Below are 10315 nucleotides of genomic sequence, written 5' to 3'. Positions count from 1 at the left end.
GCATACAGAGAAATTACAAAATGAATAAAGGGTGGAAAACACTAGTTATGAAGAAAGACTTGAAAACCTGCATTTGTTTAACTTTAGAAAAAGGGTGTTTTGGGGGGAAATTGTACAATGCTACATACTAACCTGATTATTAGAAGGAATGTACGACAGACAAGAGGTTATCCGTGGAGACTGGAAGAAAGGCCTTTTTGCTTACAGCAGAGGAAAGGGTTGTTTACAGTAAAAACAATCCAAAGATGTGGAATTCTCTCCCTAAAGAGCTTATTTTATACGATTCCATAGATGTGTTTTAAAAAAGGCTTGGATGTTTTTTTTTTTTTTAAAGAAAAACGGAATATTCAAGGATATAATTGTAGCAGAATGGACATCTGCAAGCTACTTTTTATACCCTATATTGTCCGTCCGTAACCCCCCTGCTATTTCGTGTGGTTCTTCTTTGGACGTTCGAGAGACTTCATACGAACGGAATCCATTTGTCTCCCGAACAAGGACCACCCCTGTACCCCATTAGAACATTAACACCAACCACCTAAGTGCGAAACCGCAAGGGAAACAATTAAGGAGTGCTTTCGTATAATCAACAGGTGGCTGGGAGAATGGCGGCCATCTTGTCTCCCGAATGAGGGCAGCGGTACTTTGTCGTCGAGTGCCTGCCGAACTATTTTCGGCTTGGCACTCAAGCGAACACCGGTAAACTGTTGACCGCTGCCTGTTTCTTTTCCTGACCACCTACACGAACGGCGTTCGCGAGATATAAAGTACTGAACAGGGGGAGCATTCGTATCATGAAAGCAAGAGATTCCCTTGTATGGTTTTCGCACATGAACCTCACGAACAGAGACTGGCCAGGGCACCTATTCTCCTAGAACTATTTTCGGCTACCACCTCGTGTCTGGCCGGTCAAATCTTCCACACAATGCCGTTCCCATTCTTTTGAACCGATCTGGATGATTTTTGAATATGTTGGTCACTCAGATCAGGGGATATACTTTTTGTAGGGTTCCTATATATGGTTGGGGGACTTTTGGAGTGCAGGATAATTTGGGGATTTTTTGTGCTTGAGAGATAATTAAATTGGAGGAGTTTACTCAGGCAATTATCTTGCATTTTCTGCCTGTTAAACCCCTTGCATGGGAGATGGCATAAAAACTCTGTATGTGTGCATAAAATTCCCCCCAGAGCTGAGTGTCGTCCAGTTGCTGGGGATGAGGTGGGAGATTCCTGGATTATTTCACTGTGTCTAGCTGTTCTATTGGAGAGTTTTACTTGTTCCTGAGTATATAGAAACATAGAAACATAGAATGTGACGGCAGATAAGAACCATTCGGCCCATCTAGTCTGCCCAGTTTTCTAAATACTTTCATTAGTCCCTGGCATTATCTTATAGTTAGGATAGCCTTATGCCTATCCCACGCATGCTTAAACTCCTTTACTGTGTTAACCTCTACCACTTCAGCTGGAAGGCTATTCCATGCATCCACTACCCTCTCAGTAAAGTAATACTTCCTGATATTATTTTTAAACCTTTGTCCCTCTAATTTAAGACTATGTCCTCTGGTTGTGGTAGTTTTTCTTCTTTTAAATATAGTCTCCTCCTTTACTGTGTTGATTCCCTTTATGTATTTAAATGTTTCTATCATATCCCCCCTGTCTCGTCTTTCCTCCAAGCTATACATGTTAAGATCCTTTAACCTTTCCTGGTAAGTTTTATCCTGCAATCCATGAACCAGTTTAGTAGCCCTTCTTTGAACTCTCTCTAAGGTATCAATATCCTCCTGAAGATATGGTCTCCAGTACTGTGTACAGTACTCCAAGTGAGGTCTCACCAGTGTTCTGTACAATGGCATGAGCACTTCCCTCTTTCTAATATCTTGGAGAACCCAGTGGAGGACAGTCCCTGCTAGGACTAGGGCTCTGCTACAATAATTAATACGAATGTGAACAGATTGTGGAACCAAAGAGAAATCTGGTCTCCATTGTGGAATAAAAAATATTATTTTTTCCACTTTTTGTGGCATCCATTTGCTTGTTTATTTTGTTTGCCGTCTATTGGATCAGCAGTATAAAAATATGTATTTTAAAGTTTTAAAGGTTAAGCCCAATTGTCTTTTTTAAACCTAGATTACTATGCAACTAAGATTATGATGTAGCTATATAAGGAGGATGGGGACACAGTAGAGACAAATGGGGGACATAGTTCGAGTACAGGGAGACTGATTAGGGCTAGCGGTAATGAGAGACACATCAGGGATAGAGAAGGTAGTTGCTCAGTCCTTTAGGAATGGGGGTATGGAGTAACTCATACAAGGGTCTGTAAATGAAAAAAAAAAGACAAATGTGTGGGGGACTGTTTCAGAAAGTCTGCTCCATCCATGACTCGCCCACCTAGTCCTGATCTCATAACTCCAGTGTTGGAAGGTATGCAACTTAGCTTAATTAAGTAGTATTGTGTATAGATCATTGGCCATTTAGGAGTTAAGTAACTTTGCTTATGTGACTCACACAGCAATCCCTACGTATTTCCCAGGAAAAAAAAGATCTACTCTAAAACTGCTTCATTAAGCAAGAGTTGAATGTTTTGGTGATGAGAGTCCGTTCAAGATGTGTTGATGGATGAAGAGTCCTATTAATGAGGGAAGCCAGTGACGGAGCAGTCTGGATTATGATTCCTTCCCATATAGCAGATCTTCTCTTTTCAATCTTATTGAAACTAAATTAATTATGCTCCACCCAAGTATGAATAATAAGAAGAAGCTTGTTGGACAAAGAAGGATTAAGATCCCTAGGAAGGTTACAAAGTGTTGCCCGACCTTCATTCTCCACATTGGGCTGATTAATGAGGACAAGCAAATCCATGGCCCCTAGGCAGCCACCAAAGGTCACCATATATTTAATCATGCTTTGTTGTATAAAGAGTATAAACAACAAACATATATTCTCAATAACTTGCATATCACTAGCATGAATAGAGAGCTGTAAATTTATATACATTAAAGTATACAACATAATTATATATATAATATAAGATAATAAACACTGCCAATAGACACAATTAAAAAAGACGACACTGGGATATGCCACATGTCAATCTTTCCACTGGACATCTTGGCAAGGGGGAGCATGACCGCTCCTGCTCGTACCAGGTGGGATAGAACTTTGGAAATACAATGTTAAAAAATAAAATTGTTTTTTTGACACAGAGGAGGTGGTGGGGACTTAAGAAAAGTTAAGAGATCCTGACTGCTTTTCCTGCCCTACCTCCCTGGTGTTGGTGAAATTGGTGTAGTATTTTTCTTTGCTTTTGTTTTGTCCCAGCTGGCGGGATTTCCTGGACAGCGCAGCCACAGGAAGGAGTAAGACACTGAGTTGATTTGGGAAGACTACAGTCTGGACGAGGCTGGTGGCAAGTGCCGGCTGTTAGGGTACATGACAAGAAAGTTGGAGCAGAACTGTCTGTTAGGCTAATCACTCAACAGCTAATAATTGTTATTGTTTGAATAAAGCTATGGCCGTTGCTAGTACCCCCCAAGTATGTGTCCAGCCTGTTTATTGGGGGGGGGGGGGGGTGTAACGGTTGGTTGTATTGAAAAGGTGGTCAGTGGTCAAGTTAGTAACAGCCTTGAAGAGTGATAAGCTTCACCTGGTAAATGCATAAAGAATGGGGAGAGTCATTGCAAAATGTATCCACAAAGGATTTCATGATCCATAGTTTCAAAAGATAGCTCTAGGCCTTTGGATCCAGTGTAGGCGCAATAAGAATAGTCCTTCAGGTTGTCATGAACACAAATACAGTCATTTACTAAAGTGAGAACTGTTGGGGTTTCAGAGTGAATTCAAAGTGAATATCAAGTTTAAGTCCAAAGTAACCCAATTTAAAGGATAGCTGACATGGGGAATTTTCCCAGTTCAGCTATTTTGACTTTAAAGCGTTAAGTTTAAAGTGGTCATAGTGTTAGGAGTCAATGTGTGCAGTATTTAAGCTTGAAGCACTGCGCATCCAGAGATAACTGCACTTCCATGGTGGGGGTAGTTACACCCCTGGCACACTTGACTTCTTAGGCAGCTTAGAACGCTGTCCTAGACTTCTGTACAAAAAATACTTCTGACATCAGTGCACACTTGCGGGAAACAGACAATTAAATTTTGTTAATTTCTAGACATCTTATATCTCTGTTGCTAAAGGCAGTTTCGTTATCCAACATGTTATGTAGTAGATATAAACATGGTAGAGATCTTTGTACACATTCTGTTTTTATTGGTACATTAAATTGGTGGTGAGGCGAGTGACAGGGACTCACTGTCTGTTTTACTTATTTGTTTAATTATTCTGTACTAGAGGAGAGCTTTGATCTCGGAGTGATTCATTTTTTCACTTTCTTCAGACAGCTTCATTACATTCTGGGAATGACACATTTCCACAACATGATTTTCGCCAGTATAAAATGTACAGAGAATAAAAATAAGACTCTTTCGTGTTACCAAACAACAGACATTGCAAAACAGAACTGTAAAAAAACATCAGGAATGTATACGACAAAGGGAATTCTTGCAAAATTTGTTAACAACGGGGAAAAAAAACAAGGATACAAGTGGACAAGTTAGAACACACAGAGTCCTCCGCCTGAGGGCATTTGGTGGGGATGGAAGCAGCATTACACCAAGTTAGAAGTGTGATGCTATAACTACTGAACCTCTCTATGTGACAAATTATTTTTTCTCCTAGTGCAGGCCAGGACAATGGCCTTCTGAATCTGATCTGTATGCATTCTGGACGAGATATACAAGTATTGCTCTAAGAAACATATGGCAACTGTAACATAGCTTGTGTCATTAGAAAAACACAGCAGCAAATACCTCTAAAAGAACCATCCCTGTTCAATATGCGATGGCCCATGCTAATGCTGGGGGTAGGTGTACTACTTACCTAAAGTACTAATTTGTCATCAACTTTATCTTCTTTCTTAATTTCTTGGCACGCCATCTGCTAGGAGACCATGTCACTGCTGTACTCTCATACATGCAGAAGAGTACAACACCGAGGTCAAAACAGCAGGATTAAAAAAAAGAAAAAATCAACTCTTACCATTTGCAAAAAAACTGCGTGTTTCCCACAGCCATCGTTTGCTCATTGTTAGCGCAGTTCCACCTAAGATTTGATTTGACGGGCAGGTGAACTTGCACTTTAATGGCCATTAGAGTGATACTAAAAACCTATTGTCATTTAAATGAACATAGGGATTTCAGATAGTGCATAGGTAACTTTGTTTTGTTTTATGTATTTGGGCTGATGAATAATATATTTAATTTCTGTGTATTTTGTTTGCTTTTGTATTATATACCCATGTTACAGTATTGCTGCCCACCCCATGTGTGCCTTTTTAAGGGTTAATTAGTGTATCGAGGTTCATAGGAATGCTCCTTTCTGTCTCATTTGACATATTACCATAGACAGTTATCCCAGTTTCTCCTTCTTCAGGAGAGTCTAAGCATGAATTATACAGTTTTTAGATGGACTTAAAAACTAGCTTCTTGGCCAGAGACATTGATCATATACCAGATCAGCTGGATTGCTGTAACCTGACTGCAACATGGAATTTGGTGACGAGCTATTTGTAGGTTCAAGGTACTATGTGCAGTTAAAGGAACACTACAGGGTCAGGAACACAAACATGTATTCCTGACCCTATAGTTTTAAAACCACCATTTAGGTGGCTTGCTTCCACTTTCCCTCCTGAAGAAGTAGGAAAACGTACCTTTCTTCAGCGGTGCATGGGTCCGTAGATGCTGGCCATGCCCCTGATCAGCCTCCTTGGCTGACATCATCAGAATTGATTATTTTAGCCAATTCAATGCTTTCCCATAGGAGATGGGCCAAACACCGGCCTGCCGATCATCAGCTTCACCTCATAGAGATGCATTGAATCTCATGCCTCTTCTCTCTTTTCATGACTCTTAGTATTTATCTTCTCACCACATGGTACATCACAGATAAAAATTATTATCACACTCGGCTAAAAAAGTCAATTTTGATCTGACTGTTCTACCAGAAACTTAGAAAGTTTTTGCCATTTTACCAAAATGGCACACAAGCTGCAAATATCTAAGCGGCTTTGCTAGTTTCATTATTTGCAGTATAACCAAGCTTCTAAGTATGAGCTGTTCTTTTATATTAAAAGGAAAATACAACAACTTTTCTAATTAAAAAGAACAAAATAATATTCAGAACTGCATCATTTTAATAGGAATTTTTAAAGATATAAAATGCTACATCTAATTAAATAGTTTAATATGTTAAATATACATTAAATTGTCAAGAAAATATTTTAATATACACTTAACAATTATAGCCCGAGTTTGTCAAGCCATATTATTCAGAAATGCTAACAAAATTTTAATACTTTGTTATCTAACCTTACTGGTTTCTAATATGCTTGACATGGAAATATGGGGAGAAAATCTAGGGAAATATTGTTGGGTAATCTTTACAGATGATTGAATATTTTTGGATAAACTTTTAAAATATTGTTTTCTAGAATATATATATATCATATAAAAAAATCAATATATAGAAAAAAAATAATCTAAATATTACAAACGTAAAATATTTTTCATAATATTAAATCATTTTAAAAGTGTATGGAAAAATATTAAATAATTAAAAAAGCTTATCCAACAATATTAAATCAAGGGAGAGCTTTATTTAATATCACCAGTATGTTGACGTGGACAAAATGGCAAAAATCTATTCTCAATACTAAAAAACTGCTGAATGGGTTGTGTAATACCTGAAACATGCGTTGAGACAATCTATTTTTGCCTCGGCAGATGATCTTTTATTTGATCCAACAACTTAAAAGAACACTCCAAGCACCGTAACCAATACAACCTCATTAAGCTGAAGTTGTTTTGATGACTATAGTGTCCCTTTAACCCCTTAAGGACACATGACATGTGTTACATGTCATGATTCCCTTTTATTCCAGAAGTTTGGTCCTTGATTGGTTAATCGTATATTCCCATATTGTTGAGGATCAAATGTAAAATTCAGGCACAAACCTAAAGAAAAAAATTGGGGTTCCATGTCATTTCCCCACATCCAAGATGGCTGCTGCTACTTTCTCTTCCCGGAAGGTTGGAAACAGCAGAGATTGCGCAACCGTGATCTCATAAGAGATTTTAAGCCCGCACTGCCGTCAGCCTGCCTTGAAGTCAGCACGCCTTGCTGTCAGAACCTGCCATCAGCCAGCCACTTAGCTCAGCTGTGAGAGAGCCCGCCCAGCCATCAGTTAGCCCGCCCAGCCGTTAGACCGCCTAGCCATCAGCCAGCCAGCCCTGCCGTCAGCCATTTTCTATCACTCATGGTAGAGGAGTGATAGAAAGTGGACCTGATAGTTAAAGCTCTGTTATTGTCATAGAAAGCTCTGTTAGGTAGGGACATAGAAAGCTCTGTTAAGTAGGGACATTATAACTCTCTGTGAGGGACATTAAAAGGCTGTCAGGGGCATTGAAATTCTCTGTAAGGGACATTGAAAGGCCATGTCAGGGGCATTTAAAGACTCTGTCAGGGGCACTGAAATTCTCTGTTAGGGGCACTGAAATTCTCTGTTAGGGGCATTGAAAGAGTCTGTCAGGGGCCCTGAAATTCTCTGTCAGGGGCGAAATACTGTATTTTTCAAAGTGTTCAAATCTTTTTGCTCCAAGTCTAACTCAAAAATCTTGCCTACGTTCAGTTCTTTCTAAGAGTGTTATCAAAATCAGCCTCCTTTTCAGTCAAGTTGTGAGATCTGTATTTTTCAAAATGTTTTTTATTTTATTTATTTATTTATTTTTACCAATAAACAAATATGAATTTGGAAAGCTGGTTAAAGCAGGGAACTCTTCAGAGAAAAATTATTACTACTTTCGACCTGTTCTGCATTTATCGAAAGAAGATACCACTTACCACTAAAAATCCAGAAAACATGCCGAAATAGTTGTGTCCTCTGTTCCTCAAATAGCAGAGACAAGTGACAAGTCAAAGAAAAAAAGAAAACATGCTAGCAAATCTTCTTCTCAAACAAAGAATCGAAAATCGAAAGTACAAAGATAAAGACGTTTACTTTTTTTTTTTTATTCTTTATTTTTGTAGTGCAGATAAGAACATACGGCTTGTCATGCCCAATAACAATTGACAAGAGAGTCAGGAAACATAATGTACAAGCAATAAGGCATTGAGTTTAAGATGCACCATTTTTTAGAAGTAGGTATATCAGGATTATAAACATGCTTTTTAAATCTCTCTAGTAACAAGCTAGGTACATGCTATATCTACATCTGTCATAATAAACAGCTTAAGTGGCTTATTTTTATTCTGCTTAATTTCTGTGATCTTGTTATGTAGAAGTTAATCATGTTTAGGCAATACGATTAATTATTGAGCAGGGTTTGGTCCCTTCCTGTCTAAGCAAGTTTGGTAGTTTGCTGGTAGTTCAATGCATATCTTTTAAAGCCATTAAAGTAATGTGCCACCAGGCTGAGCACCACATATTCCACTATCTCCCTTACCAGGTATAAAGCTTAAACAAAAATTGACTGTCTATAAGATACTAAACAGAGGGTATGCATAATAAACAATAATTGCAGTTACAATGGTATCTGGTGTGGCTATACATGGTATGCTATATGGGGTGCTCCTTAGTGTGAATGGCTGGGGTCTCCGCCAGCTCCAACCGTGCTCAAAGTAAGAGGCAATGGGAATGCCTGTGCCTAGGCGTGGGGAGAGTCCATGCAGGTTACCCGAGCTCCTGTCATAGCTTTGCGGTTGCTGTGTGAGTCTAGATGCCTATCTTCGCAGACCTTGGTTTTCAGACGTGGGTTGTAGCCCTGTGTGGTCAGTGGATGAGGATGTTGTCTCTGTTTGTTCTTCCAGCACCGATCAGTGGTGAGGTGTGCGCGGTCGGGGGTGTCCCATCGTGCCTTGTCAGAGGTTACCGCTTTGACATGGGTAGGTGAAGTAGATGTAGGCTGTAGTGGTTTCTGCCTGTCATCGGGCATGTTCCCCGCAGACTTCCCGTGGTGGTAGCTTGGGCTGTGTAGTGCCGCATTGCCATATCGGCCTGTCTCAGAGGGAGTGCTGTCTCGGCTGGCGGTGTTGCAGCGCGGGCGCCGGCCATTTTGCTGAGACCGCGTGGGAGCCTTTTCTCTTCGGGCCGCCCAGGTAAGATGTGCAAGGCAGTAGCCCGCCTGATGGACACCGGGATGACCCCCCCGGCCCACAGGGGGGGAAACGGGACCAGGAAAGCGCCTGTCGGATATCGCTATGGTCGGGATGGAGAGCGAGGCAGCGGCCGTCCGCCCCACTCCCCGCCTGGGTAGGCCTCCATCCCCGAGCCCCAGAGTCTCACACCAGGACCCAGAGCCACCCATCGTCCAGCTGCACCGGGACACTCCAGAGCTTCGTGCCATGGACCCCCGGGTTGGTACACATCGGGTAGGGTGGGTAAATACCCCAGTTTTTGGTTTTTCCCAGGGAGCCCAAGTGATTTGCAGCCTGTCGGCATGGCCGCCCAGCCCCGCCCCCTCACGTTTACTTTTTTAAGTGAAAGCTAAAGGAGTATCAGAAGAGTAAACAATTTATGATCAAAACATTTCAAAATGCTAATGCAAAAGCCACACAGGCTTCTTACAGAGTGAGATACCGCATAGCACTTGCAGGAGAAGCACACACAATTGGGGAATCACTAATAGAACCATGTGCAAAATAAATAGTGTCAGCGATGGCTGTGAGAAGTTGAGTAAAGAAATTGAAGCTGTGCCACTTTCCAACAACACAGTTTGGCACCTTATTCATGATCTTGCTGATAACATCCATACTGAACTAATTTCTCGACTGCATCAATGTGATGGGCACTCACTGCAATTAGACGAGTCCACCGATGTTGCAGGACTTTTAATTCTGTTTGTTTTTGTTAGATATAATTTTGACTAACAGATTGAAGAAGACTTGCTTCTGTGTGAAAATTTGAAAACTTATACGACTGGTGAGAACATTTTTAACTGTATCCAGAAATTCATGAACACACACAGTATAAATTGAGACAAATGTGTAGATGTGTGCAGTGATGGTGACAAAGCAATGGTTGGGAAAGTGGCAAGCGCTGTGACATTAATAAGAAATGTTGCAAAAAACAGCACAAGTTCTCACTGTGTTCTTCACAGACATACACTGGTAGCTAAAAATATTTAAATCTCACTTAAAACTGTGCTAGACGAGTCGGTCCAGATTATTAATTTTATAAAAAGCCGACCATTACAGTCGCAACTATTT

Source organism: Pelobates fuscus, chromosome 6, assembly GCF_036172605.1.
Source record: "Pelobates fuscus isolate aPelFus1 chromosome 6, aPelFus1.pri, whole genome shotgun sequence".
Lineage (NCBI taxonomy): Eukaryota > Metazoa > Chordata > Amphibia > Anura > Pelobatidae > Pelobates > Pelobates fuscus.
The sequence above is the reverse complement of the archived record's forward strand: the minus strand, read 5'-3'. Positions refer to the sequence as shown.